The sequence below is a fragment of the Macrobrachium rosenbergii genome, chromosome 54, assembly GCF_040412425.1.
Source record: "Macrobrachium rosenbergii isolate ZJJX-2024 chromosome 54, ASM4041242v1, whole genome shotgun sequence".
NCBI lineage: Eukaryota > Metazoa > Arthropoda > Malacostraca > Decapoda > Palaemonidae > Macrobrachium > Macrobrachium rosenbergii.
In genome coordinates, this window is record NC_089794.1 from 53,984,331 (window position 1) to 53,993,673 (window position 9,343).

Below are 9,343 nucleotides of genomic sequence, written 5' to 3' on the forward strand. Positions count from 1 at the left end.
CACTCAGATAGTTTTGGGACTGTAGGAAGACGCCTGGAGTGACGACAGCGATACTAATGATGAGTAACATAAACAGAAGCTACATTTTTTTCCTGTCTGTGTGATTTTCAGTGCAATTACTTTTTGACAGCATCGCAACATGGTATGTCTCAAATTCAGAGCAGTTATATTTTGACAGCATTGCACGGCAAGTAATGTTTACCCATATAATTAAATGGACATTTTCTTTTCTTTTTTTCCAGTAGAAAAAGTGCGCGTATTTTTCTAAAATTACAGTTAGCGATTATGATATATGTTACATTTTGTAATGCAATTATATTATGAAATAATTATGAGAAATTAAACTGAGATCATGAAGAATACTTTTTCCACAATTTCAGCTTTGTGTTCCTAACTCTGAAAAATTGTAATTGAACCTCTGATGGATTTAGGAGTTACTGGCGGGTGGAAAGCCATAGCTAAATTTGCTGGCATTGGTCATTCTGAGTTCATAAGGCCCGAAGGAAGATTTTTAGCAATATTTCAGCCTTGTGTTCTTAACTCTGAATAAAAGTGAATTTGAACCTTTGGTCGATTTAGGGGTCGCTGGCGGGTGGAAAGCCAGAGAGAAATTTGCTGGCAATGGTCATTCTGAGTTCATGGGGTCCCAAGGAAGGTTTTTATGAAAGTTTTAGGCATATGTTCCTTACTCGGAATAAACGTGAATATGAACCCCCCTTTGGAAGCTGCTGGCGGACATAAAGCCAGCCTTGACATTGCTGGCATTGCTCATTCTGTGTCCAGGGGACTCCAAAGGAGGTTTAGGAAAAGCTTCAAGCATATGTTTTCCACTCTGACAAAAAATTTTTTTTTTTCAGTTTTTAGGTTCATTTTTGATGCAAAAGCCAGAGTTCTGATCCGGCAGCAATACATTTTTGAGATGTTGGGGGTAGGCACTACTTATCTAGGGGGTCAAACCTTTTGTGTTCAAAACTCGGAATAAACACTCTGGGCTCCTGCTCTATTAGTTTGACTGAGCCTGGCTTTGTTGGCAAGAGAGGTGTACAGACGATGCTCGCGGGTTTGCATTGAGGTTCAGCTTCCGACATCTTCACTACTCACGCACCAGAACGCGGGAAAATGCGCCGTATTGAGTCCGTTAATGGTACTGATTGTTCGAGTGGTCGAACGAAGTGCCAAAACATGCCCTTTTTGAGTATGCCGTATTTAGTCCGTTAATGGCACGGTTTCCGGCAGGGAGGGAGCTATCAGAGGCCTAAACTTTGCACCGTAGTTAGTCCGCTAAAGGCTCTCTGATGGTAGGCTGCGGCCGTATTTAGTCCGTTAATGGCTGGGCCAAAATTGCGCGACCTGTCCCTTTTCCGGGGTCACCAGTGTGAGGTTCAAGAAATGTCAGAAGTGAAAGACTGATCCTTTATTATGTTGTTTCAGATTTATCTGGCCTTGTGCCAGCACGGGCTCTTGCTCCTAGGGCAGCCCGTGAACCTTTATTATTCTCGACAGGTGTTTATAATACATAAAGCGGACGGAAAGGTAGCAGGCGACCTGAGGCGCACCGCTGCGTCCATACGAAGGTTGTGTTTGTAAACAGGCATAAAAAGACATATATAATACGTTACAGATCATGTAGAAGGCAAGTGTATATATCGGCGGACAGGCCGTGCAATGATGCATACAATGAGATACATAAAGAATCTGAAATATCAATAAGTAACATATATGACGTGATTAATGTAAGTATGAAGAGAGAAACACAAGACAGGAGAGGCGTTTTGACGCCCTTACATTGGCATTACATATATTTCCTCTCAGTTAATCGCCCCGTAAATTTTCACCTTCACAAACATGTTATCTGCTCCTACACAGTTTCTAGTTCAGGTGTGTGTGTGTGTGTGTGTGTGTGTTTGTGTGAGAGAGAGAGAGAGAGAGAGAGAGAGAGAGAGAGAGAGAGAGAGAGAGAAAATTAGCGATAGACTATAAAAGATGACCTGTATCCAGTCTTGATGGGAGAAAAGCAACATGATACGAGCACGTATTTTACAGCTTAACCGTCATATATCAACAGTTTCCGATGATTTCTTGCACCTTTCCATATGTAAACGAGACGGCAGTCAGAATGTTACGAAAAAAAAAAAAAAAAGCAGCATTCGAACCCGTTTAAAATTTGGACAAACTTTCTTCAATACCAACCATGTCGTCTCATGAAACCTGTCAAAATGTTTTCGAAATTCTGTATCAGACAGACAGCAGACACTTGTAAAGGCAGAGGACCCATCCAGCTTTGCAGTATTAGGTATCATCATCTCTGTTTCAGAAGGTGGAATCAGAAAGTTCACGAATATGAATATTATGATAACAAAAAGCCAGTCCTTCCAGTATGATTTATTGGAAAATACGAAAATAGGAAACTCTCTCTCTCTCTCTCTCTCTCTCTCTCTCTCTCTCTCTCTCTCTCTCTCTCTCTCTCTCTCTCTCTCTCTCTCTCCATTTCACTAACCTCAGTCATCTGTTTTCACGAAAAAGCCTCTGAATGTTTGCTTCAACGAACGCGATAGTTTTCGAAAACTTTCCTGAATCGCCTACATAATGGAGATGCTCTTCAGAGCTCTTGATAAAGAGAACTATTCCCTGTCTCATGGATTCTGGGGCTTCGAATTTAATAATAGCCAGACGAGACAAAACTTGCAAATGGAAGCTCTTTCCCGCATCCTGTGTTCATTTAAGCCCTATCAAATCAACTAAAGCATTGAGATGCGTTTGGCTACAATAACAAAAACAGTAATAATAATAATAATAATAATAATAATAATAATAATAATAATACATTTAAACCCTTTGTGTTCCCATGAACAAATGCTATCATTCGACAGCCATATTTAATAGTAGCTGCACGATTTGAGGCTATATGTAATGATTAATATTCTGTATTGTACATCAGGTGACTTTTATTCTTGTCATCAATGTTGGTCTTTTTTTTTATTTTCAATTACATTGCAGCATGAGCTCAAAGCGCCAAACGAAAACTATTAACTAAAGGATTTACAGAAGGAATTTAGGCAGTCACCTCATTTGTTGTTGACAGATAAGTCAGGTCTTCGTCCGACGTTGTTTTGCAAATTTGTGTACATCACAACGACGACTTTCTCTAGTATACCAAGTCATCAAAAATAAATGTAACAGATTTTCAAACGGATTTAATACCCAAGTAAGAGTTTCCCTTTGTCGTTTTTAAAGAGGCTTAACCTCTTGACTGTTACCTTACAAGCACATATAAATTTGCTCGAAAACAAAAAGTAAAACAACATACATTAAATTTAAGTAAACACGCCAGACTTCAAAATCTCAAGCATTTACCTAGTCGGTGAAAACATAAAACATTCTGGAGAAACAAATGTCAGTTCCCACGACAAAGGGGCGAAGGCAGTCAAAGACTTCTGCTTCCCAAGGCCACAACAGAGATTTATCTGGCTCACGTAAATGCAGCAGCTTCTTCTTCTTCTTCTTCTTCTTGTACACTTCGTGCGAGCGTTTATTCTTGCTAGGAATAATATTCATGTCCCAATAAGCCATTTTTCTCTGCAACCAATAATGCGCTCGAAGTGCAAGTGAAACACTCGACCGAATACTGACAAAATAAATAACAGAAGTTGTGTGAAAGTGTTTGATACTTTCACCCAACTTGTGCATGAAAATCTATATCCCAAGGATCATGGGCGAAAGTGTCAGCTTGGTGCTGCTAAACAAAACTGCGGGTTTACGTTTAGACACAATTATGCGCAACGCTCGAGTGTATTTCACTTCTTTACGAAATGGCTATGTATAGTGATAGGTGAATAATTATAGAGACAACTCTGTGCGTGCATGCTACTGTTTAGAAGAGGTGTGTATGTGTGTTTGTCTGTGTGTGCACGAATTTATAAACAAGAAAAGATACAAAAATTGTGTGGAGATTGTAGTAATATTTAACCAAACCATGTGTATAAAGGTCTATGCGGAAATGGCAGTACCGAAAAGATGAAAAAGCCTCTAGATTTCCTTTTGTGAGAACAGACCCGAAAATAAGCTTCTGGAATGACTGAAAGGGACCAATGAAATTTATGAAGCGAAAACAGAATCTTCCCAAAAGGGTTGACACTGAATGGAAGGCAGGAGCACTGAATCCCCAACACTGGTAGGGTATTTTTACTGTTATTATTAAGGTTATATTATTACCATTATTAGAAAAAGTTTTCGCTAAAATAAAATGGTCGGTATAAAGACGGGTATAGTAAATTATAGATGAGCATGCATGAAAATGCAGAAACAACCACATGATACACAACACGATCAAGAAAAATAGGTAAAAATTCATTATGGTAAAAAAACTGCCACATAAATCACTTAAAAGTAACATTTCAGAACCAATTAAACATAAAATAAAAATATTCGAAATGTTGCCATAAGACTGATCCATCATTTCTCTCTCAAGAGAATCCAAAGTTCGATGTAAATTACAAGAATAACATTTAGACTGGTCCTTATTCTTAAAAGAAGGAAAAATCCAGGAGGAAATCAAAAACTATTCTTGAACGTAAACAGTTGATATACAGAAAAAATTAATTACCAATGTAAATTGAGATTTTGAAAATTAAATGTAGTCAAATATTAACTTACATTAAAAATAAGACTTACTAATTATCAACTTAATCTACGAATTCTCAAATTCAATGGCTATTCGGCGACCTGCCCTCCCACAAAAACTAAAAGAACGAATATAACATTTAGTAGTTTAGGTAATACCAAGCATACAGCTGACACCTATCAATTTGCAAGGTACTATTATCTATGGAGTCGTCATAAGAGAATAGAATAGAATATGGAATTCAGGCCAAAGGACAAGCCCTGGGGCCTACGAAGTCATTCAGCGCTGAAAGGGAAATTGACAGTAAGAAGGGTTGAAAGGTGTAACAGGAGGAAACCTCGCAGATGCACTATGAAACAATTGTCTGAGAGGGTGGAAAGTCAGATGAAAGAAAGAAAATATGAACGGAGGTAGAGTAAAAGCAATGAAAGAGGTTACAGCTAGGGGTCGAAGGGACGCTGCAAAGACCCTTGAGTAATGCCTACAGTGGACTACGTGAGGTGCACTGGCGGCCCTACCCCCTACGGGGAGTTATTATAAGATTCACGACGCTCCTTATTATTAAGGTGTGATTTTAATTCCTTACGCCAGATTAATTATCACATGAGAATGAATGATTATCACATTTGACTAATTTTCCAAAGGAAACACGCACATGCACACACACACACACATACATACATACATACATACATACATACATACATACATACATACATACATACATACATACATACATACATACATACATATATATATATATATATATATATATATATATATATATATATATATATATATATATATATATATATATATATATATATATATATATATATATATATATATATATATATATATATATATATATATATATAAATTAAGCTAAAAATAATCCACTAATATCGAATTGGCTATCCCTTAGGAACAACGGGCACCCAATGGGAGTAGTATTCTTGCATCCACTCTGACCAGGATTCGAACCAACGGCTTGGAGGGTCGGCATATGGGAGACATTGACTTCGTCATGAAGAGTTAGTTCATTCAGTGTTTCCTCATTTGCCTGCTTTAAAAAGCATGGGTGTAAATACTGGTCAAGGTAGGTGAACTCGTCTTTTATTATTCCCTTTGGGTTTAAGTTATTCCAGAGGTAAAGTGAATTTAATATCAAATGCTTATTTGTTGCTTACGTTTCACCTTCGCTGTGTGCTCTCCCCAGAGACTTTGTGATGACAAGAAAATAGTCGGAGATGAAGAAGGTTTAAACTGGAGCAGCGACAGAAACTGACAGACTTAGAAAGGGCAGATGATGATGTTTTAATCAGCAAACTTTACAAGATTTACGAACCGTACTTAATACACTCCATCATATATCTAAAGAGAGAGGACTCAAAATAAATGTAAGAGCAACAGAAGAAATAAGGACAGTGCAGGCTTAAAGGGATGAAATCACTCTTAATTGGAGAAAGTCTTAATAACGTTGAATCTGTCAAATATGCAGGAACAATGATATATTCAGTAAACTTTCTCTTCAGATGGAATTTTGAGAAAAACCAAAAAATGAAAATCGAACATTGGGTAGGCTCAATAAATTGGGAAATAGAACACACTGAAATTGCACATGAATGTAAGATTACACATTACGCTAGAACTCTTTCTATTGATGCTCCGACATGAACTACGGTTTAACAAAAATATAACTAGAAGACTTTGTCTATTCAAGAGTAAAGCTTAATAATGATGATAGGGGTCAAATGGTAGGCTAGAGTAAGAAATAACCCCATAAAGGAAAACTACGAAGCTCCCTACGTAGATGAGATAATGATGTAAGGAGATGGAGGTGGCTTGTACTTGTCCTTCACACAGCCCCTGGGAGAAAAATGCGTGATGGAGCCAGCTGGGCTCCTGTGGCTCAACAAAAGCTGGAAAACTCTGACCTAATTGGATGAGAATTGTGAGATGGAAGGGTGGAAATGAGTGAGGCTTTGTGGAAGATTAAGTGCATTAGAACCATGAGTGGTAGAACTTCACAGAGCTCATTTGTGTCACACGGCGTTGGAGGCAATGTGATATATATATACACTGTATATATATATATATATATATATATATATATATATATATATATATATATATATATATATATATATATATATATATATTATATATATATATATATATATAATCTAATTCTAATGTAATAATCCCAGAATCTCATATTAGCATTTGAGTAAGAAGTTGGTAGCTCCTTTGAGTAAGAAGTTGCATTTCAATAAAATGAAAAGAAGACAGTGTCCACTACCACCATTATCTGTAACTCCACAGTCAGGGATCACACACCTTTGCTAAAGGCTTCCACAACATAATCTGCCTCATTTAATTACACAGACTTTTGAACGGCACGTTAAATTCCCCTTAATGCACTGATCTTCCACCTTCTGCATGCACTCTTTGCTCCCTAAATATGGAACCATTTCTTTCCAATACCTCTTGCACATGTAACCTAAATCACTAGGTCTGTCGATTTCCCTTTCTCTCAAAACCTATTCACCGATGCTATTCACCTACCTACCATTATCTATTCTCTCCACAGGACTAAACCAGCTCAAAATACTCATATCAATAAATCTTTTATACAAACACTATCCTTTTCATCTCTTCTCTATATCTGCATTTTTCTGACCCATACAATCCTTCTTACTCCATATATGTTGCTAAACATGTCATCTAAACAGCTTTAACTTTATTAATTTTTTTTCTTTTTTTACACATCCATACCCAAGAACTCGCTCAATATTCATTTCATTTATAACAGCACTTGGCTTCCGTGCGCACAAATTCTGTTCTAAATGTTTTACATGCACTATACTCAACTCCATGGTCCCACTATTCTATGACCCACCATTAATTTCATCCATCACATCTTACCCAAAAATGTCTACGTGAATCCTCCAGTTCCATTCTTCCAGCAGTCAATTTATTTATTGCTCTATCTTTCTGGAGATCTTTCATCAGCTCCTGAAGTTTCTCTTCACGTTCCCCAATTGACACTCCTCTGCAAACATCAGCCATTACACTCTACTCTCACTTTTTCTTAACACATTACTGCACCCACTCTCAACTTCCTCCTCTTTGAAACCATTTCAAATCTTTTACTAGATTTTTCAGTTTCTCTTCACTATCTCCAATCAGCAACCTATCATATGCAACATGAACCATTCCACGCTCCATTCACGATAACACCACAACCAAACTCTGTTCCTACATCTACGACTGTCCTTTCTCACACTTCTCGCATCACTCCATCTAAAAGGACATTAAAGATTTCTACGGCACTGGGATGGAAAAAAATCGAATCAGACACACAAAAATGGGTCAGTAATATATTTGTTTCTTTCCATGGATATAAAAGATCAACTGCTGAATCCTTCAACGAAATTATATGATTTTTCATAATCACTCAGAGCGATCACTCTCATCTTTCTCCGAGGCGCTTCCTTAATCACTGTCTTAAAGTCAGCAATTAATATGAAACACGTGACGGAGAAATCCATTAATCTGTCCAATATCTTCATGGGAATACGTCAGAACATATTTCATTTTTTTCTTTTACATCACTGTATACCGAAAATGTATCACAGTGATGGACTGGGTCTGATTTCTCTCTTCTGATTATTGTACACACACACACACACACACACACACACACACACACATATATATATATATATATATATATATATATATATATATATATATATATATATATATATATATATATATATATATATATATATATATATATATATATATATATATATATACATATATATATATATATATATATATATATATATATATATATATATATATATATATACATATATATATATATATATATATATATATATATATATATATATATATATATATATATATATATATATATATATATATATATATATATATATATATATATAATATATATATATATATATATATATATATATATATATATATATATATATATATATATATATATATATATATATATATATATATATATATATATATATATATATATATATATATATATATATATATATATATATATATATATATATATATATATATATATATATATATATATATATATATATATATATATATATATATATATATATATATATATATATATATATATATATATATATATATATATATATATATATATATATATATATATATATATATATATATATATTTGTACATATATATAATAGGCATAGCCTAATAGGCACCACAGGGTTGGGAACTCAATTCTCACGAGTGAGCCTGTGAGCATGCATGCATATTTCTTACCTCTAAAGGAAAGAGTTACTTAGATACATTCAAAATAATTGTTTGTCTTTTCCCCCAGAATGAAGTGCATTTATTCCTCTGCACTCTTCCAAGATGTGAGAGTTTAAGGTAAAAATCAAGGGTATTAACATTAACATCATGATCCGAACCTGATTCGTCCTTTGAGGAAATCGACAAAATTCTGTTTACTTTGTTAACAAGGCAGAGAAAAAACATTAATCCACGAGTCTCGATGTTGTGACAAGAATGCAGTTTTCGGTTAAGTAAACAACGCAAATTTATTCATTAATTCACTGGAGAATCAACGAATATATTAAAGTGCTTCACTGAAAAGCAACTGCTTGTCTTTTCATGGAAAAG